The sequence below is a fragment of the Staurois parvus genome, unplaced genomic scaffold (genome assembly GCF_062004578.1).
Source record: "Staurois parvus isolate SC_StPar_1 unplaced genomic scaffold, SC_StPar_1.0 ptg000232l, whole genome shotgun sequence".
Taxonomy (NCBI): Eukaryota; Metazoa; Chordata; class Amphibia; order Anura; family Ranidae; genus Staurois; species Staurois parvus.
This window is the reverse complement of record NW_028318028.1, coordinates 7,606,119-7,633,758: the sequence shown is the minus strand read 5'-3', so window position 1 is coordinate 7,633,758 and position 27,640 is coordinate 7,606,119. Positions and strand designations below refer to the sequence as shown.

General features: G+C 40.0%; 1 long non-coding RNA gene across 1 annotated transcript; it reads left to right on the top strand.

Annotated features, from left to right (window-relative positions):
- The first annotated feature begins 35 nt into the window (after positions 1-35).
- LOC149460330 (uncharacterized) lies at positions 36-22,011 on the top strand. Its single transcript, XR_016313092.1, has 4 exons — positions 36-167; positions 5,211-5,240; positions 17,182-17,273; positions 20,112-22,011. It is a non-coding gene; the product is annotated as an uncharacterized LOC149460330 (long non-coding RNA).
- The last annotated feature ends 5,629 nt before the right edge of the window (positions 22,012-27,640 follow it).

Genomic DNA, 27,640 nt, shown 5'->3' with positions numbered 1-27,640 from the left:
GTTGTTCATCAGACCTGTTTAGTTGTTAATAGACAGGGAGGGACCAGGTCACCCTTCAGGGTAGAAACTTCATAGAACAAATCTTTTCTTTTCCTGATAAGAAGCCACACATCTTATCGCTTGGACCATGTACACAAAAACATGGGGGATTTCCATTCTCATTTTTGGTAAGAACCCTTCAAAAATTATTGGGATATGTATGGCTGAAAGGATGTCTTCTTTATATATTTCTTTTTCTTTAGATTGTAGCATCCTTGTATATTCTCCTTTTCTCTTGACATTTTGCTACAATCAGGATTGTCTTAGTCTAATCCTTTTAGTTTATAATACAATATTGGATCTTGTAATTTTGCTATCAGAAATCTATTTAATCCTTGATGTATGTGGTAATTCAAACTATAAGTACTGTATCATTTCTCTTAACAGTGTATGTTTTAGTTATCTTATTACAAGGCAGAATGTTAGAAACCAGCTAACTCTCAGTGTGTAACTATGGAAAAGGGCTTCATAGAGTTAGGGCCATCTGAAGTGTTAATTAATTCAGGGGCAGGTCTAAGTTGTAAACCAAGGCACCATGATAGATTCTTATGTTCAGGCTTAAAGCGGAGCTAAAGTTCAACTGTTATTCATTGTGAGGATTTTTATTGTAGAGGAGACATGCAAAGTTTCTTCTGCAATAAAGCACACTTACCTGCCACAGTGATCTCTGGCATGTAAAATAAGCTGCACATTCATAGCTCAGTTTACAATGGCCGGCCTGATCCCTGTATGCCAGGATGACTAGTTCCTGCACATGCACAGGAGTTATGTCATCCTGTGCAGGTCAATGAAGATGGACAAAAAGTGGCATACAGGAGAAGTTGCCAGCTCCAGCAAGCAACAGGGACCATTGGAGGAAAGGTGGGTATTCCTAATTTAAAGTAGAACGTAGGCATTTTTTTTCATTTTGGATAGAGTGACATAGGGTTATAACACCTGTCCAGGGGCAGAATGACCATTTGGAAACTGCGCGAGGGCCCGGGGTCAGTAGGGGGCCCCAGAGATGCTCCTGGTACCTTTTTCATAGGCTTTTTTGAGTTTGGGCAAGGACTCAGGGGCCCCATGATCCTCTATTGTCCGGGGGCCCCATGAGTTGTCAGTCCACCCCTGCACCTGTCATTATTTATTTATTTATTTTGCTATCTGTGTCCATTTGGTGAGAATTTCCTTCACTTCCTGCCCCATACCCAAAACAGGAAGTGAGAGAGAAAAAAAGTGAGGGAATCCATGGTTGTCACCAGGATCACCAGAACTAGTATCCCTATGGGAAGAGTTGCCCTCTATTACTGTTATGTTGGCAACCCAAAATTTGGGATGTTCTTTTACTTTCACTTTTGAGGATAATGGTAAACAGGACAAATAGAGAGGGTGAATCTCCCTAACAAGGGCACAGAGAGCAATAAAAACTGACATGGGTTCCAATCCCTCTCAATGCTAACCAAAACTAAGAAAATGTATAGAACAATTTTTAACCTTCACTAGACAGAGAGGTTGGGCTGGGGCACTAGACCTCTATTTATACCATGCAGTGGCAGTACTCCCCACTTGCTGAACTGGTTCCATCACTCTTCCACCAAGAAATGGGTGTCAATAGAACAGGTTTTGGCCCCATGTGACCTTCTTGCTCTTTTCTGGATGTCTTGCGAGTTTTGGAGTCCTTCTTCCTCTTTACCCTTCTTGACTAACCATTTATTGAGTACATGGGACAACCTGACCCTAAAGGTTGATGTTTCCTCATTCGTTGGCCCTATGGCCCCTCTGTTTGGAAACCTTCAATTTCCACCAGTCCTGTCTCGCTCTCATTTTCTTCTGGGGACTGACACAAATACTTCAGAGGGGACAACTTCCACCTTTTCAGCCCTCCCATGCTTTGGACGAGTCTCCTTTGCCCAATGGATGGAGTATACACAACTTTATTCTTTTTTCTATGCTCTTCCAGACAAAGAATTGCTGACCAGAGACCCTGAACCACTAGAATCTCTGTTTCTTAAGAATCTTCCCCCTATATGCCCTCTTTCCGCAATATATCAAAGTCTTCTTTCCAAGGTCCATCCTGATCTCCCATCACATACACCCAGATTGGCAACTAATCTTGATGCTCAGTTGTCTGATGAAGACTAGACAAAATCATTTGCTCTTACTCATTGTTTGTCCCTAGCTAGCTAAGCATAGATAACCAATTTCAAATTGCTCACTAGGTGATACAGATGTCCCACCTTACTTCATAGGATTGCTCCCTCCACTCCTGACATATGCTGGCATTGTCATGCTGCTCCTGATTCCTTGCTCCACGTTTGGTGGGAATGTCCCCCCATTCAAGCTTTTTGGGATTTTATCCTGCATGTTTATATTGCAGTTAGACTTGACAGTTCCAAATACACCACAGATTGTTCTGCTTTACATTTTACCTGGCTCTTTCCAACATATTAAACGCAGACACTTGCATCATTGTCTGACTGTTGTCATACTGAGCATTCCTTGTCATTGGAGAACATCTGACCCTTCTGGAATGGGTGGAGGAGATGGATCGTATTGAATGTATGGAGTCACTCGAGGCACAGGAATTGGGAACGTATGAATGCTGTTATTAGACTTGGCTTCTCTGGAACATGTATTGGGAATCTTCTGCTTTGCAAGATCTCTTGGCTAACTAATCAGGAGTTTGTCTTCTGGTTACAACTAGTGAATCTTCTCTGTAGGCTTCTCTCCCCAGGCAGTGCTTGTCCCCCTCCCCTTTTTTTTCTTCTCACTTTTTCTCACCCTTCTTTCCTCTGCTTTCTTTCTTTCTTGCTCCTATTTCTCCACCTTCTTCTCCCCCCTCCCTTTTTTTTCCCCCTTGGGATGGCAAGATGGTCCTCATGGGTATACCCCGTCCATCTTCCCCCAGGCCTAGTCTTCATTCACCAGCCTATATATGGTCATGGGCTCTGTACTCTTCACAGGACACTGTCATTGCTCAGTCGCAGGTCAAGTATTTATTTATTTATATATTTATTTTTCATGTCTGTCTAACTTTTTTATTATTGTAACCCCACTTTTATTATTATTTTTGTCCCCCCTTCCCCCACTCCAAGTTTATACTTTTTTACTGTATTTCAATTTTGCTGTTGTCCTTACTGGACACTTCCTTTTTTCTTTGTACCTTATAAAAATCATTAATAAAACTCAAATTGAACATAAAACTGAAAAAATGCTTTGCTTTAGCTATACTTCAAAGGAAATTTATTTTGAAAAAAATGCAGTGACTGCTATCGCTGAACAATTTCTAGGAATGTTAGTTGCTTGGCTGTCATGCAGATTCTTTTACCAGTTTTTACTCAGACTGAAAACCAGGACTGTAATTTTGCTCATGCCTAGGGTAGCAGGCATACAAGGGGCAGCACCAACCACGGACATGTATAGATTGTGATAACCATTTCCTTATTTAATTTCCTTTTATTGTCACCTCTGGGCATTTGGGACTAAATTCAGCAAGAGATCTATAGGAGAGAGGGGATGTAGGTGGGAGGAATCATGAGGCTCTCTGTAGTTCAGGAAATATCAAACTCTCTGTCGCCTCTGTGGAGGAGAAAATTAAGCAGATTGCAGAGCATTATAGCAGTAGTTTTTACTAAAATAATAATATGGCAAAACAGTAAAGAGCTTTTACAAAAGGGCTTCAAGGTTCAGCTGTGCCAAGGGCAGCATGATGTCTGAATATGGCCTTGTCTAGAATGAGTATAGACCCAAGGAATGATGACTTTATCTGACTTTAATTGGCTGCATGCTTGATCCAGGTTTGTGACTCAGAACTCAGAAGGATGAACGCCACACAATCTCATTGAGTTGCTAAGAAGCCTTAGGGATTATTCCACAATGTCTGCAGCTACAGAGGTCAGGGGGAATTGTTTTAATGGCCATTTACTGCTACCTATTCAGTTTAAAAATGAAAAGCAAAAGGTTTGTGTAATATATACAAAACTTTTTTTTTTCTTTTTTAGTAAGTGATCACATAATCTTGTTTTCAGCTCCATGAAGGGTTTGGAGAGGTGGAGAAATAGAAGGACACTGATCTTTGCAGTGAGAAGCTGTGTGGTGGGGGTAGGGGTGGCATTAGCACAACTCTGACCATTAGTAGAAAATCAGGCTATTCTCCCGGGAGAGCCAAAAAACGGACTACACAGGGAAGGATATGCTTCCATGTCTAGTGTGGTCAGTTTGAAATAGGAAAACAGAGGGACTAGCACGATCACTGAGTATTTCACACAAAGGAAGCAATACAAAGAGAACAGGATACCTTTTAACACAAGTACATGGTATGTGAAGAAATGGATAAACTTGACACTTGGACCTCAGAAATGGACATTGTTACTCTAGGTGTAATCCCATGGACCTTTCACAACCAGTACTGGAAAGAAATGGTGGTGCAGAACTGCTCAGAGCGTGGAAATCCAACACTGCACAACAACATGAAAATGAAGAGGGAGCAAACGTCTGGCGCATTACCTTAAAACAATTTATTGAGACATAAGAGATAAAGGTTATACTCATAAACCAAGTGAGCTATTGGCATGTAAATGTGAAAGCACACAATGTGGACCGCTCTCCACCTCCAACTACAGATTAATTGGTGTTAGCTCTGATGTGTTTCAGGGATCCTGTCCCCTTCCTTAGAGCAAAAGCTGAAGTCCCCCAGAACTCAAACTCCTTAAATAACATGTGTGGATCATACAGCCCACCTACCATCAGGGAACGGAGAGAGGAAGCTTTTTTTACATGGTACAGCAGACACATTTTAGGAATATGAAATGTTGGAGTAACATAGTCTTTAGAGTTATGTTAATACTTGAAGTTTATTTAAAGTCAACCTCTCCTTTCCCTAAACATGTAAACGTAATGGTACCTTCATAATCAGCACAATCGGCTACTTTACATTCACTAATACTTTCTTCCCCAAAATATGCAGGCTAAGCAGATTTTGTGAATTCAGTTGCTGAAGGCAAATTTTAAAACTTGAAGACAGACAGGCAGGCAGTGTGTATGTTCATTAGGTCAGCAATGGCAGCCCATGTATTTTTTACTCATAATCGGTTTGCTTTAAGGACTCATTCATCATAGAGTCACTTTCTTTAAGACTTCCATCTTACTGTATAGACCTGCTAAAGTAAAAAAAAATATGTGTTTTGTTGTAGGTGTGCTGAGCAGAACTGCTGTGGCAGCAGGTAAGAAATGTATTCTTCAAAAATCTAAGTACATTTTGTAGACACTATAGAGTTAATTGAAAGCCACAAAAAAAAATGTAACACTGTATTTTGCAGATTGCCAGTACTTTGATGGGATGAATGCATTTATTTCCTTCTTTCATTTTCTTTTCCTTAATTTTTACCTGATGAACCTTGCCAGTAACGCTTTTCATGTCCAAGGGCATAAAGTGTGCTCGCTCTACTGAGTACAGGAAGTTATGAGCTCAAAAGATTTCTGATAGACCAACAAGTATTTTAACAATACACTTTTAATAGTATAGTTAACAGACCAAAAGCAGCAGTTAGGAGAAATTGATTGTCAGGGTTTACATTCAGTTTAACTTGGATTCAGGGACAAGTACAGTAACTATTAATCCCTTAACCACTTCCTGTCCGGACACTTTTACCCCCTTCCTGACCAGGGCAATTTTCAGCTTTCAGTGCTAGCACACTATGAATGACAATTGCGCGGTCATGCAACACTGTACTCATATGAATTTTTTAGCATTTTTTTGAGACAGATAAAGCTTTATTTTGGTGGTATTTATTCACCGCTGGGATTTTTATTTTTTTTGCTATGTAAATAAAAAAGTCAAAAAATGTAGCAAAAAAGAGTTTTTCTTATAAAAGTTTGCAAATAAATAATCTTTCATCATAAATATTGGCCAAAATGTATTCCGTTATCTTTTTAGTACAAAAAAAAATAAGCCAAATTAGTTTATAACCAAAAATTATAATTATTAAACATTTTTTTGACATTTTTATTTTTTTTATATTATTATTTATGTTTTTTGTTTTGTTTTTTTACATACTGTCACCCTAGCAGTACACCATGGTGACACTGTACTACTTGTGGGGGGTGATGAAGATTTTTTTTCTTTTTTACAGTGATTGCTTTTACACCCATATACAGTAGGATGTAAAAGCAATCATTTCTCTTTCTCTCTGTCTGCATTCTTGCAGCCATTGAGAACTACTGAGTGAGCTGTGATTGGTCACAGCTTGTCACATGGTACAAGGATGCTGTGAATAGCCTTGTACCATAAGATCTCTGTGATTATTCACAGATTTCACACGTAGTAAGCAATGATGTCACAAGTGACATCTTGCTTACTACTTTGCATGTGATCACTGATTGGCCAATCAGTGATCACATGATCGGGACCTCGTACAGAGGTCCCGTCCGACGATCGGTGTTTCACTGTGTCCGGAGGACACAGTGGGCACCAGATCGCGGTGCTGCACGCTCTCACGGAGTGCGCACAGCTAGAAATGGCGGGTGCCTTTATGTACGGCATGTACATGCCTTTATGTACGCCCCTGGAGTGCCACCGTCCTGCCGTTTATAAACAGCAGGCAGACGGCAAGTGGTTAACCCAGGTGCCTCTCGGCCCTTTAAGAGGTTTCTGATGCCGGGAGGTGGGGAGGGTTTTCTAATCATGTGACTGCCGTGATTGGCTGTCACAGCAGTCAAATGATTGGAAAACTCCTGATCCCGAGTAGAGATCAGGAGCTTTCCATTAGCAGCCAGTAACTGTGCCAGGAGCTCGCAGGGTGCACCCCATTGGCACAGCTCTGTTTACATTCTTATACGCATATATGCAGCCTCTTGGCATTAAGGCCCACTCGCCCAGAGGCCGCATATATGCGTACTGCCAGCGCAAAGAGGTTAAAGTGTACCTGTACTTTACCATGCATGGCATGGTAACAGATTTGCTTTACTGGAAGCAGTATTAGCAGAGTTTACTTGCCTTGCATGTTCCCTTTACTTACCTTGAACAGTTTACCCCTGCTGTCCTCCCCTACCCAAGCCACTGCCAGAGAACCTTCCAGTCTTGATTAATGTTTTGTCTTGGTTAAATCTTACACCAAATATGTAGTCTCCCCTTGTCCCCTTGCTTCCATATGAGACTGGTTGGACCTAGCGATTGGCAGCTTAGGTATCGAGCATTACATTGTGAGATGACGAGGGGATGCTGTACATGTTACTCATACCTGGAAGTACCAGGTGGCAGATAGGGGAGTGTAGAAGTAAGTGAAAAGTAAGTAAAATCTGCTGGCATGACCTTCTATAAAGTGATCATAATACTCTGCCCTGTAGGGTTCACTGTAAAGGATTGCTGTAATTTTAATAAATCTAAGCCTAACCCCATGCTATCTATACTGCTCTACCCAGATCAGTGTGCTAGAGCAGCAGCCTATTCAACCTATTCCCCACAGGTCCTATTGGAGCAGCCATCTACTTACAAGCTTGCAGGAAAGCAGATTTTCCATTAGAGCCTATAAAGAATAGGTTTCACATGTGCAATGCTGGCTTGGAAGTAAAACTGTCACCTTTTCTGAGAAAAAATATCAGCCTTATAATTTCCTTCCTAATAGAAACATTGGGAATCTTAGTCAGAAGATGAGCATCATTCAGCCTAGTGAAGTTTGCAGCACTAGCTTACCTGTTGACCTTAGGCAAGTCCAAATCACCGTAGGGAGGTCATGGAGCTGCTAGGCTAAACTTGGTTAAAAACATAGCTACCCTTTAATATGAAGACTACAGTCAATATATGGAAGATGCCCAAACCAACCTTTCTGGGACCACAGACTTGCAATTGGTAGCACATTGGCTTAATGATTAGCACTTTTGAATTGCAGCACTGTGGTCCTATGTTTGGTTCACATTCAAGGCTCTATCTCTATGGAGCTTCAGTTTTCTGCCTGTGCTTGTGTGGGCTTCCTCTAAGTACTCTGGTTTCCTTCCACACTTCAAAGGCAAGCTGGTAGGTTCATTGGCTGCTGTCTAAATTGGACCTAGTCTACAGTTGTGACCAAAATTATTCAACCCCCACTGAAATTGAGTGTTTTGGCCAGTTTGACATTGCTTTTGATCATTCAGTCATCTTGCTTACATTTACATTAAAGAGGCACTTGTAGGTCAGACAAATATAACATAACAGTTATAATGAAATAACCACAAATGTCTTTTCTGTGCTCACAGCATTATCAGTTTTATTCAACCCCCAAGTGACATTCAATCTTAGTACTTAGTACAGCATCCTTTTACAGTTATAACAGCTTTTAAACGTGAAGCATAGCTTCACACATGTGTCTTGCAGCGATCTACGGGTATCTTCGCCCATTCTTCATGGGCAAAGGCCTCCAGTTCAGTCACATTCTTAGGCTTGCGCACTGCAACTGCTTTCTTTAAGTCCCACCAGAGGTTCTCAATCGGATTTAAGTCTGGTGACTGCGATGGCCACTCCAAAATGTTCCAGCCTTTCCTCTGCAACCATGCTCTAGTGGACTTGGAGGTATGCTTGGGATCATTGTCCTGTTGAAAGGTCCAACGTCTCCCAAGCCTCAGGTGTGTGACGGACTGCATCACGTTTCCATCCAATATCTCCTGGTACTGAAGAGAATTCATGGTACCTTGCACACGCTGAAGCTTCCCTGTACCTGCAGAAGCAAAACAGCCCCAAAGCATGATTGACCCTCCACCATGCTTCACAGTAGGCAAGGTGTTCTTTTCATCATAGGCCTTGTTCTTCCTCCTCCAAACATAGCGTTGATCCATGGGCCCAAACAGTTCTAATTTTGTTTCATCAGTCCACAGAACACTATCCCACAACTTTTGTGGTTTGTCCACATGGCTTTTGGCATACTGCAGTCGACTCTTCTTATTCTTTGGAGACAGCAAGGGGGTACGCCTGGGAGTTCTGGCACGGAGGCCTTCATTACGCAGTGTGCGTCTTATTGTCTGGGCTGAAACTTCTGTACCCACATCTGACAAATCTTTTCTCAGTTCCTCAGCAGTCACACGGGGACTTCTCTCCACTCTACGCTTCAGGTAGCGCACAGCAGTCGAAGTCAGCATCTTCTTTCTGCCACGACCAGGTAGCGTTTCAACAGTGCCCTTTGCCTTGAATTTGCGAATGATGCTTCCTAAGGTGTCTCTTGGTATGTTTAACATCTTTGCAATCTTCTTATAGCCATTGCCCTTCCTGTGAAGAGAAATCACCTCTTCTCTTGTCTTCCTGGACCATTCTCTTGCCTTCACCATGTTTGTAACCACACCAGTAAATGTCTAGAAGGAGCTGAGTATCACAGTCATTTTAAAGCTGCCTAATTGGTGCTTATTATGCTTGATTGCTGCTCGGTGACATCCACAGGTGTTTTCAATACCTGATGGAAAGCACCTGTATGAACCTCTGTTCTTCAGAGTGGTAGTCTTTAAGGGGTTGAATAATTGTGGCAATGAAGAAACCACATAAGAACCATTTACTACTGTATTACATAAACAATTGATGTCATTTTAGTTGCATTTGGGTAGTTACAACGTCCTTGTAGGATTTGATTCTGAATACAATTCCAAATGTACACTATAGTCCCTAAACCCCTTTACAGCATTGGGGGTTGAATAATTTTGGTCACAACTGTATGTTAGGTAGGGACCTTATATTGTAAGCTCCTTGAAGTCAAGGATTGATATGAATGTACAGTATGTAAAGTGCTCTGTCAATTGATGGTGCTATATAAATACCTGTAATAAGTAAAGAAAAAAAGAAAAAAGACAGATACTAGAGTCCACCATGACCAACACAAATGCAAGCTTGTTAGCAGGTGAAGTTTGCTAGTCTGGTTAGCTAAGTGGCTCTGTTCAAATTCAGTATGGTAGAGGAAATTATGTAATTGAATGTTAGGCCATCTTTTAGAAAAAGCCTTCCTGTAGTGATTTCATGCTGTGAAGTTAGTGCCTATATAAATGCCAGGTTGGGAGGACTCCAGACAGATGGGCATGGAAGCCAAACACCCCAGTGTCATGTGAATGTAGTCTGCTACTGCAAGGTCCCTTCATAGGGCTGAAACTCCTGGGGTGGTAATTTAACATACAGAAGAACCAACTGTACTCACCCTGACTTTTTTTGGTCTGCTGTGGACTGCAAGCAGGATGTTAAAAGCCTTTTAGGCCTGGGTAAGTGGTCTCTGATGTGAGTACACCTGGGTGTGAGAGCAACATCTGGTGGTGTGCCTGGCTAGGCATAGCTATAGAAAGGGACATGGAGAGAGAAACTGGTGCAACATTTGTGTCAGCATGCAGTTTTCCAACAAAGTTTACAAAGAATAGAATGGGAGAAACTCCAACTGCATTATTAAATCTGAGCTTTTTATTTTCATATACTGTACAGACCTAAAAAAAGACCTATAGATTACAGGCTTCTATGAGTGGAGTCTTCCTAAACCTCTTGACTTGAATTTTGTTACAGCTGTACAGTTTCTCTTTATCTTGTTAAGTGCTGTACAAACTGTTGGCACTAAATAAATCCTGAATAATAAAGCTGTGACTTGTTTAAGAGGAAGTCTTGTTTTAACCACTTGGCCTATGGTCAAATGACGGCCGGGTGAACATCTCGTCCCTCCGGGAGGCCGTCATATGACATCCTTCACAGATCGCGCTTTGTGCATGCCCGCAGTGCCACGCTGTGCAGAGATCTGTCACCGGCCATATACCTCGGACACAGCTGATGAAAGATCTGTGGAGCGGCCTTGTTGCCAGTACCATATGATCTGTTGTGACCAATCACAGTGGGTCACATGACAGTTGTATACAATGGATGGCTTCCTTTCATGCCTTCCATTGTATACAAGTGTGTCTAGCTGTGAATGGTCACAGTGATCACATGCACAGGCTGGGCCAATTACAGCCCATCTGTGTCATGTGATTAGCCGTGGCCAATCACAGCTAATCACAACAAAAAAACCTGAATTAATCGATTTCATTCAGTTAACTGCTTGCTTATAGCAGAGAAATTCTTTGCTATAAGCTATCAAATTGTGTAAAAAAAAAAAATACTGATCACTTCCCCAAAGTAGTACAATGTTACTTTGGTAACATTATACCACTTTGGTCATAGTGTAATATGAAAATTTTTTTTATAAATAATAAAATAAAAAAAAATTTTAAAAAATTATCACTTTTTTTTGGTACTGTCCCCAGTCAGTGTCCCTGATCACCACCACACCAGTTATAAGCTGATGCTGTACTGCACTGGTGACAATATGTAAAAATAAATTGTGAAAATAATTTTTTTAATTTCTTTATTTTCCAAAAAAATTGTCATTCAAAGTGTGAGAGCACGGAAACATGAAAATTGGCCTGGGCAGGAAGGCGATGACAATGCTCAGTCCACAAAAGGCTGTGTGTTATGAGCTCACAACAAGGCTTAAGAACTAAATGTGTTTCTGGCAGATCAACAGGTAGTTTTCTGCATGTTCTAGGTCTTTAACCTCTTCCCTACTGTGCTATAGCTGAAAGACGGCTACAGCACGGTTCTCTAGTTCTGGGAGGACGTCCAAGCCCCCTGCACACCGCCCGTGGCGCGCACCCGGCGCCGCCGGTGATTGCTGTGTCCTACGGACAGCTGATCATGTGATACAGTAAACGGCCAATCACAATGGCCTTTTACCACGTGATCAGCTGTGTCCAACGATACAGCAGATCACCGGGTAAATACAGTTGCCTGTAATAAGCTGCACTTTCCTCATGCTGTCACAGAGTGCTGATAATCTGCAATTGTCAGAGAAGTGATTGGCACTGATCATCAGGAAACTGATGATCAGTGCCCTGATGATCAGTTTCCAGTAGTGCCGCCCACCTGTGTCACCCACCTGTGCCCATCAGTGCCACCCACCTGTACCCATCAGTGCCACCCACCTGTGCCCTGCAGTGCTGCCCACAGTGCCGTTAATCAGTGCCACCCATCAGTGCCGCCTGTCAGTGCAGCATCATCAGTGCCACCTATCAATGTCGCCTATCAGTGCCCATCAGTGCTGCCTATCCATGCCACCTCATCAGTGCTGCCTATCAGCGCCCATCAGTGCTGCTTATCAGTGCAGTCTCATCAATGCACATCAGTGAAGGAAATTTTATAATATGCTCTTTTTTTGTTTATAGCACAAAAAATAAAACCCAGTGGCGATTAAATACCACCAAAAAAAGCACTATTTGTGTGAAATTATTATTATTATTTCATATGGGTAGAGTGTTGCATGACCGCTCAATTGTCATTCAAAGTGCGACAGCGCTGAAAGCTGAAAATTGGCCTGGGCAGGAAGGGGGTATACGTGCCCGGTAGGCAAGTGGTTAAATGAATAACATTGGGGGTGTGCATGTATTGCAGAGATGCGCTACATAATTTTTATTTTTTTTTTAACTTTTGCCTTGACATATGATAATTGATAATATATGGCATTTGCATGACACAACCTTCTGTACATTTTCTACCAACCTTCATACTTCCTCTCTTGTTATCTATTCTGACAGGCATTGCTGTACGATACGTTCATACCATACATATGCAATGCATGAACCTTTTGTGGCTTGCCAGGCAATTAGGCAATACATTTGAATATTCATGAGTGATTATTTAAAACCATTTAATGCCTTGAAAAGATACTTTATTCTTCCTTAATCAGTCAGATGTGACCTAAATCCTCTGTGTGCAATACCGACCTAACCAGTCCCATAACCTGCACAGGCTGGAACTGTGGTATGTGATAGGTGTAAAAGACATATCACGTCAGTGGTACCATTCAACCTAATGTGGCATTTAAAAAGTAAGTTCTTTCAAGAAAGAAGTTTAAAGTGCAAATGATGTACAAAGTGCTGTAACCCATAGAAAACAATACCATTTTAGTTTAGTACCCTCAGATCAAGTGAATTCTGATTGGTTGGTTTGGGTTAAAGCAACATGTACTGTACACCCCTATTTGCCTTTTGAATACATCTTCACTACCACTTTATAATAAAGCAAACACAGCGATGAGAATATTTATGTGCAGTACAAATGGATTTCAAGACCCATTTCTGGATTTTTTTGATCCTCGTGTTGCATTACCCCTGAAAAAGCTGCTGTAAATTGATAGGTTCTTTCCCCAAAAGTGTAGAGGCAGTGTAGAGGCAGCCAGACACACAGCAAAAAATAAAATGTCTTCATACATGTAGGCCAAAATGTATTCTGCTACATGTCTTTGCTAAAAAAAAATCTAAATAAGTGTATATTAACCACTTCAAGTATGGACACTTTCACCCCCTTCCTGTCCAGGCCAATTTTCAGCTTTCAGTGCTGTCACGCTTTGAATGACAATTGCGCGGTCATGCAACACTGTACCCATATGAATTTTTTAGCATTTTTTTGACACGGATAAAACTTTATTTTGGTGGGTATTTAGTCACCACTGGGATTTTTCTTTTTTTTTGCTATATAAATAAAAAAGTCCAAACATTTTGAAAAAAAAAATATTTTTCTTATAAAATTTTGCAAATAAAAAATCTTTCTTCATAAATCCTGACCAAAATGTATTCATCCATCTTTTTAATAAAATAAAAATAAAACCCAAATTAGTCTATAACCAACAATTATAATTTTTCAAAAATGTATTTTACATTTTTATTTATTTTTTTAATATTATTATTTGTTTTTTTTAACATACCATCACCCTAGCAGTACAGTGTCACCATAGTGACGCTGTACTACTTGTGGGGGGTGATGAAGTTTTTTTTACTTTTTTTACACTGATTGCTTTTACACCCATAAAAGCTGTAAAATCAATCATTTCTCCTCTCTCGCTGCATTCTTGCAGCCATTGAGAAATACTGTGAGAGCTGTGATTGGTCCATGTGACCTCTGTGATCATTCACAGATTTTACAAGTAGTAAGCAATGATTTCAGGAGGGGGCCTTTTTGTTTACTACTATTCATGTGATCACTGATTGGCCAATCAGGGATAGCATGAATTTGGACCTCACACAGAGGTCCCGTACAGCGATTGGTGTTCGCAGTGATCGCGGTGCCGCACACTCCCATGAAGCACGCACAGGCAGGGAATGCAGAGGCCATTTATAAATGGCCACCCGCTCCTGCACTGCTCCCATCCAGCCGTGTATGTAAATAAGTGGTTAATTGGTTTACGTGAAAGCTATAGCTTCTAAAAATGGCGGTATATATACTGGAATTTTTATTTTAATTTTTTTATACTAGTAATGGCGGCGATCAGTGACTTATAGTGGGACCGCAGGACTGCGGCGGGTATTCTGACACTGGGTGGGAACTGACTAACTGCCAATGACATCTCCAGTGACACTAATACAGTTATCAGTGCTAATAAAAAGCACTGACACTGTACTAATGACACTGGGCAGGAAAGGGTTACCATCTGGGGTGATGAAAGGGTTAACAGTGTGATGTGTGTAAAAAGAGGGCGCAGCGCTAAGAGAAATACAATTATCCCTGATACATATACATATAGCAACATATAGCAACCAAATATAAAAATATGTGACTATTATGTGCAAAACATCGTGCAAAAAAAGTCTTAAAAAGTCCTTAAAAATAATAAAACGCTGATTCAAACACGTCCGTCTTCCGGTGATCAAAATCAATTGAATCATGCACTCACCAGATGCATAATTCAAATATGCATGTAGATGATATCCCAATATCCAAGCGAAGTTATCTCAAAATCGGATATGGCATCATAGGATCATCGTCTAGGCACATCTGTCCATCCGAGCTTAAAGAACAACTCTAGCAATTGGTGGCTAGATCTGGGCTCCCCCATACCTAGATGTTCTGAGTACTTTTGCTGGCTGTGGAGGAGCATGGAACTGATTTAAAAGCAGGTAGATGGGTGCTGAGAAATTCTGTGCGATCACTGATGATTTATATTGGATGAGAAATATTTGCTTCTTGATAGGTGTAGCACAATGGAGATACATGCAGTAACTAGGGTGGGGCTCAATGCAGTCTGTATTTTTTAGTGTGATGTGTGTGTTTTACATTGTGTGCTGTGTTGTGTTTTACTTGGGATCCATGCTGCTTTGTATCTCTCAAAGCAGCATGTCTTTGCTGACAGGAGAGAGACCAGTGTTGTTTACATACAGGTCTCTCCCTTGTCAGCTTTGCCGACAATCACTGAGTCCAGGAATCGTCAGCCGGGATGCAGTGATTGACATCCCCAGCAGCCAATAGTGGCGCGAGTAGTGCGGCACGTGCGCCCCCTCCCCAGAGGTGCAAATCACACATATGTATACACATGATTTTGCCTCAGCTGTGCCGCCCTTTAGCAGTACATCTGCTATAGGGCGGCACGCAATTATTATGCACAATCTGGAGGCACCCCATTCTAAAAAACTAAACAAATAGTTTTACATATCTCAGCAGCATCCAAACACATAGGACACACAACATTTGAGCTGATTTATCCTTCCAAAGCAACTACACATTTGCACACTGGTACTGACTAGTATTCCAACGCTTCTCCTCTCCTTCAATTTCTCTCTCTCACTCACTAATGTGACCCCAGTGCTGACAAAGAGGGGCAGGGAAGGGGCAAACAAGGATGCTGTGTGGGTTCACAATGTTTTCCAATGACAGCATTTTGCCAAGGCACCCCGGAAGAAACCTCTAGGCACCCTGGTTGAAAAAGGCTGGCCTAGAGTTCACGTTGTGAAAGTGTTTGTGTATACAGTATATATAAAAACATTATAAACATTTTTTTTAAATAAGTGATCATATCTTCCTCTGTTCTCAGCTGCATAAAGGGTTTCAGAAAGATGTGGGTGGAAACTGAGGAGAAGGGGGCAGGGGCATGTCAGAAGAATGCAAGTAAACAGCAGTGCACTGATCTTCCCAGTGATTAGCTCTGCAAGGGGCTGCTGGCTGATTATCAAGTTCGAGATTTCACAACCATTCATTATTAAGAGATTGATTGAATTCCTACTAATTTTCCACTCCTGGTTACTCACCAGCTTCTGGTGAGTGTTGAATCCAATGGGGTGTTAATCACTGCAGGATCACATGGATGGTGGATCACTTTATCTTAAAGAGACACTTACCACTAGAATGAATTGAACTTTTCACATTTTATTTTATATTTTTTTATTGGTGGAAGTTTTTTTCTTTCTCTTATCCTTTTATATCAATTGGACATTGTATTTTGACATAGCACTGTTTATGTGTACTTTTTTTAGTCGCTGTTTATATATATATATATATATACATACACATACACATACATATATACACACACATATACAGGTGTACCTCGGTTTACGAATTTAATGCATTATCCGAGACGTTTCATATTGCGAAAAATTCTTAAACTGAAACATGGTTTCCCATAAGAATGCATTGAAAACCAATTAATCCATTCCAGAGATCAGAAAAAAAAGTTTTTAAAAAGTTGCTGTGACTATAGGTCAGTGCCAGTTTTTAAATGTAATTACCGGCTTTTTTTTTTCTTCACTATAGCTCAGAGAATCAGCTGTCACTATCCCCCCAGCTAAAAGAAAGAAAGTTTCCTTTTAGTTTATTTCTCCGAGTTAAAAGAAACAATGTTTCTTTTTAGTTTGTTTCCCGAGATAAAAGAAACAAAGTATCCTTTAGCTCCGGGGAAAGTGACAGCTAATTTTGTAAGCTATAGTGAAGAAGAAAAAAAAGCCGGCAATTGCATCTAAAAATCGGCACCAACATACACTTCGTATTGCAAAAAAAAATTGTAAACCAAGGCATTATTTTCAATGGATTTTCATTTGTAAACCGAAAATTACGTTATCAAGGTACACCTGTATATATATCTGTGTGTGTGTGTGTAATGCTCTGCGTACATTGAATGCTACACAAGTACCTGTAATAAATAAATTATCCTAATAACATTATTTTCACTCTCATTCTCACACAGTTTCACAGGATGAATAAAGTCTTATATATCGTTTTTTAAAATAATTTAATATTTTTTAAAAATAAACTCTTATGTAATTTTAATGCTGACATAGGTCTTATTTTTCACAATTATTTTGACATTTTCAGATCATATTATCTTGTGTGTTAATTATACTGTACATCTTTTAACGTGACTTGAATTTTCTCTATAGCCAGTGAAAAAGAACTTCCATTCTGGTCCATTATTCTCATCTCTGTGGGTTCTGCTCTGGCCTTGATGACTTTATGGTGCCTCTTTTGCATAGTAAGTGACCCGAAAAAGGGAATTTTTCATAAGATGCATTTGCTTAAAGTTTATCTAAAGCCAATATAAAAAATGAAATATACTGAGGCTTAGCAGGCCTTAGATGAGGTGGCTGCATCAGTTTTCTTTTTTTCTTTGTTTTCGCCTTGTGATCCTACCAGTAACTCACTTCCCATCCTAGGGTGATGTGCATTTACCATACTGTTTCTATGGAGATGCAATTCTGTTAAGTCAACTGAAGGAAGTGTTTTAGGGCAGCAGAACTCCTCTCCTTTTTTCATATCTATACCAGAGAGGGAAGGTGTCCTGGTCCACATTGGCGTGGCTTTGAAATTGTGCAACTTCATTGCGATTTCAAAGCTGCATATCAGTGAAACTTGCACTGTCGATTTCATTGCAGCTTGCGACTTCATACAACAGCAGTCTATGCAAGTCGCAATGAAATCGGCAAAAAGTAGAGCAGGAATCTTTCTCATCATCGCTGCGACTCATGTCAGTTCCATTGCAGGCAATAGGGTGCGGCTTGTCATGCATTTTTCAACTGTCAAATCACATGACAAGTAACATAGCTGTGAGCTGGGGCTTACTCTTCACATATTTGGTAAAAATTGCTAACTGCTAACAGTCAGAAGAGGGCAAAGGACTGTGTGTGTATGTACTTATTTTGCATGTTCTCCCTGTGCCTGTGTGGGTTTCCTCTGGGTACTCCAATTTCCTCCTACACTTCAAAGACATGCTGGTAGGTAAATTGGCTCCTGTCTAAATTGGCACTAGTATGAGTATGATTGTGAGTTAGGGAACTTAGATTGTAGGTGTATGAATGTGAGTTAAGGACTTTAGATTGTACACCCCTTGAGGGTTAGGGACTGATATGAATATACAATATATGTGTAAATTGATGGTGCTATGTAAGTACCTGAGATAAATAAATAATTATTTTTGCACTACCACATATAGGTGGGAGGTGTTCTGCAGTCAACGGAGAGTAAAATGGTGTTTATAGAAGTTCATTGTTAGGGTTTACATAAACTTTAAAGTATATCTAAAGCTAAAGTATAATTATTTTAAAATGATTATTTTGAATAGAGCAAGGAATGGTTAAAAGGAGGGATTCCCCCCATTCCCAGGGTTAAATGTTTGCTTTTGTCTATTCTACCAATAACAAGGACTTTTACTCCCCTTACCATGTGCAGCAACAGTCTGTAATAGTCTGAATGTGTCCTAAAAGATATCAGAATACTTCATGCTGTATTCCTCCTTTAATTTGCTTAGAAATGATCCACCCTTTTTGGAAAGATCTTGAGCTTCCACAGAGCAAAGGCAAATGATATAGAAAGTCTTGGTCTTAAGTCCCGCATTAGTGAGAATATATTTTATCTTTTCTTTCCTGAAAAAAAAAGAATATTTCCTTAACCACTTTCTGCCCCGCCACAGTACATTTACTGGAGCAGGTGGCCAGCTGCAGGCACAGTCACATATATATAGGTGATTCAGCCTCTTTCCATTTAGGAGTGTGCAGTGCACCCCTCCTGATAATTGGTAACCAGGTATCATGTGATTGATATGAATGATCATAACGATCACATGATAACAATATAAACAACCTGTCATGAATGGCTTTCATTCATGAACAGCTTGCATACTGTTGCGATACGTGATTGACCCACAGCAATCACATGGTACATTGCTACCTGTACCATGTGATTAGCTGTAGCCAATCACAGACCAAAACCATAAGCAAGTTGTTCATGAATGGGAATCCCATTCATGACAGCTAAAAATATTGCTTATACAGTGATCATTACTGTGTAAGCAATAATAGTGTTAAAAAAATCCACGATCACTTAATCAGAGTAGTACAGTCACTATGGTGACAGAGAGCTACTCTAATAACAGGATGTAAAAAAAATTGTAAAAAAACCCCCAAAAAAATAAAAGTATTTACATTTTTTTTCCATACTGTCACCCATCAGTATTGCTGATCACAAACACACCAGTCATAGGATGACTGCACTGGTGTAGAACTGCACTGGTGTAGAACTGCACTGGTGACAGTATGTTAAAAAAAAGTGGAAAACATTTTTCTATTTAAATTTCTTAATTTTCCAGAAAATTGTGACAAAATGTACAGTACAACTTCAAAAAACTCGCCATGCCTCCTACTAAATACCTCAGGCTGTCTACTGGCCTTTAGTACAACAGGATTGATCAATTTTAAAACATAGGCCATAGTTTGGAGATGCTATTACTTTCACACAAACCAATTACTATACACTTTCTGTTTTGTTTTTTACCAAAGCCATGTAGCAGAATACATTTTGGCCTAAATTTATGGAGAAAGTAGATTTTTTAACATTTTTATTTATTGGATATGTTTTATAACAGAAAGTAGAAAATAATAATTTTTATATAATTAACCATAAAAAACCCCAGTGGTGATCAAATACCACCATAAGAAAGCTCTATTTGTGTGAAAAAAAAATTTAAACAAATTTCATTTACACACAGCGTGGCATAACCTTACAATTGCCAGTTAAAGTAGCACAGTGCTAAATAGTAATAAATGCCCTGGTCATTAAGGGGGTAAAACCTTCTGGAGGTCAAGTGGGTAGGAACTCTATAAAATGGCTATAATGTGTATACCATCTTTCCACCATACTATAGAATTCAAAGGTGGAATTATAACAAAGCTATGGACGTTACAGCATGACATAGTTCCTCTATGGTTAGGACTTTATACAGCTCAGTTGATAGAACAACCTTTAAATAAGTCAGGTTGTAAAAGTGCAAAACATTATGTTTTCTCATTTAAAAAAACTGTTTTATTTTTAATTACAGATCTGTGCTATATCAAGACCGCCCTTGCGAACACAGGAAAGCTGGGTTCAGTCCTACTTTCCCCATTTGGCATTCAGATGGGGATTAAATGAAGATCCCAACCCAACAATAAGTGGATAACAAAGCGGAAAGATTTTTTTTTCATAATTTTATTTCCGTCTGTCTGAAATATATAATGAGAAATGTGAAAGAAATCAATATTGAGCATGTTTACAATTACATATATAGCCATTAATTCAGATAATAGCCATACTTAAACATTGTGACCATATGATGATCCACACATTACGAAGAAATGTATTAAGAATTCCATGATCAGTTTCGGTTTACTGTAGATGTATTGTCTGTTCATGATGACAGGAAAATGTTGATAATAATGATATATTGATAAAATGTTTTTCATTGGTCAATGCATCAAAACTGGCTGAAAACCTTCTAGGCTCCAATTCCTTTATTCTGTTGGAGACATTGTTAGTTTGCCCATTCAAGGCACAGTAAAAGAGTCTATGTAAAGTTGCCCTTATCCCCAACCCATTGATACGTGCCACTCCAGTTCCTCTCTACTGTTCCTGCCCTTGTTTTGTCCTCCAGCCATAATGCAGTGCTCAGATCTGGCAGCCAGTCTCTAAGGCAGTGGTTCTCAACCTGTGGGTTGTGACCCCTTTGGGGGTCGAACAACCCTTTCACAGGGGTCCCTTAAGACCATCAGAAAACACATATTTCCAATGTGTAAAGAGCAGCTACTGTGTAGAAAGCAGCTGCTGTGTTGAAAGCAGCTACTCTGTTAAAAGCAGCTACTGTGTTGAAAGCAGCAGTATTGGAGGTAAAACGACACTCATGAATTATAATTACTGGGTAAATAATTTTATGGTTGGGGGTCACCACAACATGAGGAACTGTATTAAAGGGTCACGGCATTAGGAAGGTTGAGAACCACTGCTCTAAGGTATGAGCACTGTCACATAATGATAGGGGTAAGGGTACTGTTCATTTCATGGTCCAACACAAACCATCATGTGACTGAGGTAAGAGCGTCGAGGGACCACTAGAGACATGAGTAAGAGCGTCGAGGGACCACTGGAGACATGAGTATGTAGGCTGCTATGGGGAGCCTTTGCCTATTCTCAGTAGGCTGCTATGGGGAGCCTTTGCCTATTCTCACTAGGCTGCTATGGGGAGCCTTTGCCTATTCTCAGTAGGCTGCTATGGGGAGCCTTTGCCTATTCTCAGTCTGAAATGATTAAAGATTTTCATATAAACAAGATAAAACATGGAAACAAAATACTGCGCAAATAGCTAACAAATCCAACCTATAACAACACTATTACAACAAGTACAAAAAAAATCATATATTTTACTCTGTAAATAAAAATTACTGCATGTAAGGGTTGGAGAACAGAGTTGACCCCACATAGGAGCACATACGGATATATTACAAGGCCAATCAATGCAAGACAGTTAACATTGAATGAAAAAGGAAAGAAAAGAAAAAAAGAAAGGAGGAGTAAAGAAGAAAGGTGAAAAGAGGAAAATAAGCTTCTAAAAGAGAAGACAAAGGGAGTAAAGCAATAGGAAGAGGAAAAAGGTGGGGGTGGAAGACAAATGAAAAAAAAAGGGAGGGGGGGGTGCCTTTACCTGAATGGGTACAGTTACATTGTCTCTTTACAGAATTTCTATTTTTGTTAATAACACTGATCAAAAATATTTGTCTTCATAGTCATTAGCTATAAAGAAAAGCACAAACATACTGTATATAAAAATTAATAAAAATAATATTTTTCCAAAATAAATATATATATTATAAATATATGAATAGTAAATCTCGGTGCAAAACATACATTTTAGCAACTATTTATATTGTAAAAACTGTTAGTCAATAAATTATTAATTTTTGTTTTGGTATTGTCTGTTTCTTTTTGTTTTGATATTGTCTTTGTTTTTCTCATATGAGTTCTATAGGAAGATCTAGTTATCTTTGATAGCAGCTGCCTCCCCTCTTTCATTATGTCACAGTCTCCAACAATTGTTGATCTGATTGTTCCTGTAACTTTGTAAAAACAGTGAAATATATGTGCCAAATATCACAGTTTACAGCTTAGAGCACACTGCTTGAGAAAAAAAATTAGGGCATGACTTACCAGTGAATGTTAAGCCAAAATGTCCCAGTGAAGAAGTCACATGGGCGTGACACAGTGCATCAGGGCCGAGTAATGACGTCATCACGCTGAACCCAGAAGTAGGATTTCGTTTGCCTAGAGAATGGTAAAGAGTTGAATTCTTAAGGGGAAAATGTATGTGATTTACCTGTAGTGCACCAGAATTGTGCACAGCTCTAGGTCAGTGTATTTCTGGATAGTTTTTTTTATACGTTCTTTTATTTAAAGCTTACAAAATTTTACAGTGCAAGAAAGACATATATGAGTATGTTCAATAAGAATGATGAGTAAGAAAAAAACATCACAGTAATAATAATGAAATTAATTAAATTACATAGTGTTAATATAAACAAACACTCTTCTCTTCTCCACCTACACCTCCTCCCTTGGCCAACTCATACACTCTCACGGCTTCAACTACCACCTATATGCCGACGACACACAAATCTATCTCTCAACCCCCCACCTCACCCCCTCAGTCTCCGCCCGAATCACACACCTACTGAGCGGCATATCTGACTGGATGTCGCTCCACTTCCTTAAACTGAACCTCTCCAAAACTGAGTTTCTTGTCTTCCCCCAGCCCGGACACCCCCCCATTGACTTCTCCATCATGTCCAACAACGCCACCATCAAACCCGCCCCACAGGCCAGAGTACTTGGTGTCATTCTGGACTCCAACCTATCCTTCCAGCCCCAAGTCCAATCTTTAACAAGCTCGTGCAGACTCCACCTCTGCAACATCACCAAAATACGCACGTTCCTAACCCCAGACACCACTAAACAGTTCATCCACTCCCTCATTATATCACGACTCGACTACTGCAACTCCCTCCTCACTGGCCTGCCTTGCCGCTGGCTATCCCCGCTTCAGTCAATCCTGAATACGGCTGCCAGACTCATTCACCTTTCCAACCGCACCATCTCCGCCACCCCCCTCTGCCAATCCCTCCACTGGCTTCCGATTGCGCAACTGATCAAATTCAAAATCCTAACACCGACGTACAAAGCCGTCCACCATACTGCCCCGAACTACATCACCTAATATCTAACTACCACCCAGCACGCACACTCCGCTCCTCACAAGACCTCCTTCTCTCTAGTTCCCTGGTCTCCTCCTCCCATGCCCGCCTCCAGGACTTCTCCAGGGTGTCACCCATCCTCTGGAACTCCCTGCCCCAACCCATCAGATTATCACCTACTCTCCTCTCCTTTAGGCGCACCCTGAAAACCCATCTCTTCAGGGAAGCCTACCCCACCCCCTGCTAACTTGCCGACCTCCTCCACTCTTCCTACCACTCCATCCCCCACAGCTATCTCCTCCTGTGCCACCCTCCCTCCTAGATTGTAAGCTCGAAAGAGCAGGGCCCTCAATCCCCTCTTGTTTTGCATTGTATTGTTATTGTTCTGTCACATGTTCTGTCCCCCTTTGTAATGTACAGCGCTGAGCGAACTATCGGCGCTTTATAAATACTGTATAATAATAATAATAATAATATGTCTTGATATAACAAATATTGATAGTTTTTAATAAAATTGAAATGTTCTAGTGGAAAAGCACAATGAAGTTCTTTATTTTTTCTGAGCAACTATATTTTGCGAAGAATATAGATAATAATACAAAAAGAGGTGATATGTGGGAAGTGCGTGGTGACCTTTGGAGAATATGGGAAGTTATGAACACCAGGAGGTGTGGTGCTTATTTCAAACAGAGGAGTGTGGAGGATCAGCTGCCATCCATCTGCCCCTTAAAGGGGAAGACGCATATTTGACCTAATGGAAACAGGTCAAATGTCAAGGTAGGAGTTTGGTGTGACTGGTGGTGGATTCACATGGGAAGGCACAAGATTAATGCTGAAGTGTTGCATGGTACATTAAAGATTCACACATAAGGACATTGAATGCTGTGGAACGTTTTATTTATAATGGCTAGATTTTTTTTTTTTTTTAGTATGTGGCAAGTGAAGATATACTTTCTATATAGGATTTTTATATTTGCAGTGCTGAAATTTTGGTATCATGTTTATTGTTTTTGGTGTGTGGGAACTCATTAAGTTGCTAGCAACAGCAATTGTAGAGGTTTGGAGACATTATACATAGATTGTGCAAGGGTTTTTCACTATATTGACTTTTGTTTCATTTTGGATTCTTTTAGTTTTGGGTTGATTGAGGAACGGAGAGAACCTCTTTTAGATTTTTGTTCACTTTTTTCACATTACATACAAGTACGAACATATCTAGATGTGTTTGGGTGCCTATGTATCAAAGCAGCTATTCAGTTCACACCAGAGTGTAAGCACTAATTCTAGGGCAATAATTTATGGTTAACTCCAAACCGATGCTCACAGGCATGCTTGTATTTAAGGATTGAAATATTGGGTATCTACAGTCAGGTCCATAAATATTGGGACATCGACACAATTCTAACATTTTTGGCTCTATACACCACCACAATGGATTTGAAATGAAACGAACAAGATGTGCTTTAACTGCAGATTGTCAGCTTTAATTTGAGGGTATTTACATCCAAATCAGGTGAACGGTGTAGGAATTACAACAGTTTGCATATGTACCTCCCACTTGTTAAGGGATCAAAAGTAATGGGACAGAATAATAATCATAAATCAAACTTTCACTTTTTAATTCTTGGTTGCAAATCCTTTGCAGTCAATTACAGCCTGAAGTCTGGAACGCATAGATATCACCAGACGCTGGGTTTCATCCCTGGTGATGCTCTGCCAGGCCTCTACTGCAACTGTCTTCAGTTCCTGCTTGTTCTTGGGGCATTTTCCCTTCAGTTTTGTCTTCAGTAAGTGAAATGCATGCTCAATCGGATTCAGGTCAGATGATTGACTTGGCTCTTGCATAACATTCCACTTCTTTCCCTTAAAAAACTCTTTGGTTGCTTTTGTAGTATGCTTTGGGGCATTGTCCATCTGCACTGTGAAGCGGCGTCCAATGAGCTCGGAGGCATTTGGCTGAATATGAGCAGATAATATTGCCCAAAACACTTCAGAATTCATCCTGCTGCTTTTTTCAGTAGTCACATCATCAATCAATACAAGAGAACCAGTTTCATTGGCAGCCATACATGACCACGCCATGACACTACCACCACCATGCTTCACTGATGAGGTGGTATGCTTAGGATCATGAGCAGTTCCTTTCCTTCTCCATACTCTTCTCTTCCCATCACTCTGGTACAAGTTGATCTTGGTCTCATCTGTCCATAGGATGTTGTTCCAGAACTGTGAAGGCTTTTTTAGATGTCGTTTGGCAAACTCTAATCTGGCCTTCCTGTTTTTGAGGCTCACCAATGGTTTACATCTTGTGGTGAACCCTCTGTATTCACTCTGGTGAAGTCTTCTCTTGATTGTTGACTTTGACACACATACACCTACCTCCTGGAGAGTGTTCTTGATCTGGCCAACTGTTGTGAAGGGTGTTTTCTTTACTAGGGAAAGAATTCTTCGGTCATCCACCACAGTTGTTTTCCGTGGTCTTCCGGGTCTTTTGGTGTTGCTGAGCTCACCGGTGCGTTCCTTTTTTTTAAGACTGTTCCAAACAGTTGTTTTGGCCACGCCTAATGTTTTTGCTATCTCTCCGATGGGTTTGTTTTGTTTTTTCAGCCTAATGATGGCTTGCTTCACTGATAGTGACAGCTCTTTGGATCTCATCTTGAGAGTTGACAGCAACAGATTCCAAATGCAAATCGCACACTTGAAATGAACTCTGGACCTTTTATCTGCTCAATGTAATTGGGATAATGAGGGAATAACACACCCGGCCATGGAACAGCTGAGAAGCCAATTGTCCCATTACTTTTGGTCCCTTAACAAGTGGGAGGCACATATGCAAACTGTTGTAATTCCTACACCGTTCACCTTATTTGGATGGAAATACCCTCAAATTAAAGCTGACAGTCTGCAGTTAAAGCACATCTTGTTTGTTTCATTTCAAATCCATTGTGGTGGTGTATAGAGCCAAACATGTTAGAATTGTGTCGATGTCCCAATATTTATGGACCTGACTGTATTTACTAGGCATAACTTACATTTTACCAAACAACTGAGTAATATATTGCATTTTTGTGTACTAAAATTAACTATAGTGTACTTTTACTGGAAATATGCATGTGATAAACTGTTGGGCTAATATCATGTGATTTAAAAAAAATTAAACTACCACCATTTTATTCTCCAGGGCCTGCTTTCAGAAAATATGTAAGTTTTAAGGGTTTAACTAATGTTCAGGCCAATACTGTGCATTTTATCATATGTACAAAACTGTGAATCAGCTTTGGCCAGGAAAGGTTTAAGGATATTTCCACTGGATTGAACTCTGGCTATTCGGACATTCAGAATTTTGCCCATTCAACCCCTTGTTTGGTGGGAACCAAAGATCATATATAGAAGTGGTATTTCTATTGCTTCTATATATGGCAGCTTTCCGCTGTCACTGGTTGCTAAGGTGGCTGAGGCCATTGATGTCATAAAGAATGAACTGGCTAAGTAAAGGGGTGGAGATAGCAGTGACATTACTGTGCTGGCCATTGGCCATCAAGGATTCAATTAGCATAAAGGTGAAGGTGCAAGGGGTAATTATTTTGCCTAATCACCAATAAAATTGGTATTTTTAATTTGACAGATTCGACTCCCATTGATCTCATTGGTGTTCATGTTCGGCACCCGAAATCCTTTGGAGTTTCCAAATCCTACTTTAACTAAACCAAACCCTTCACATAACTACAACACACCCCACTTTGTTGTGGGGGCTATTATATGTATACCTGTATACCTGCTCAGTTGACCTGCCCCATTGAAGGTCTCTCTCAGACAACCGGTGCTTAGATTGTTGTCCCACAAGGCTGAGAGTGTGCATATTACATCTTAGTTTCTTCAGAGAGTTCAGGAGTTTATTAGCATTAAGGATAAAATGTATAAAGGTGCATGAGATTAATATTTTACTGAGCATGGGGAAACAACATCTTCCCTATAAATGTATTCTTAAAATCACTGGTTTGTAGATTGTCAACTCATGTTTTTATGCTGATTATTATCTGATTCCACATTTTTTAAATAATTTTCAAAGTATGTCAACTTGAAAAATGTATCTTTGGGCTAAAAATTTTCACCTGAGCAAAAAAAAAGAAAAGAACAAAGTGTTCTAAATAACTTCTGACTAGAAAAAAAATGTGTGAGAAATTGGACAGCTAGAAAATTAAAAAGTGAAAGAGGAGAACAATGTTGTTGTAGAGTCATGTGGTTTTAGAGTAGTTAGAGGTGTATCATTATGAGGCTAAATTAATATTTGAGAGACTACAGTAAATCATTTTTTGGGTGGTAAATAAAGAGTACAATCTCGGCACATCTT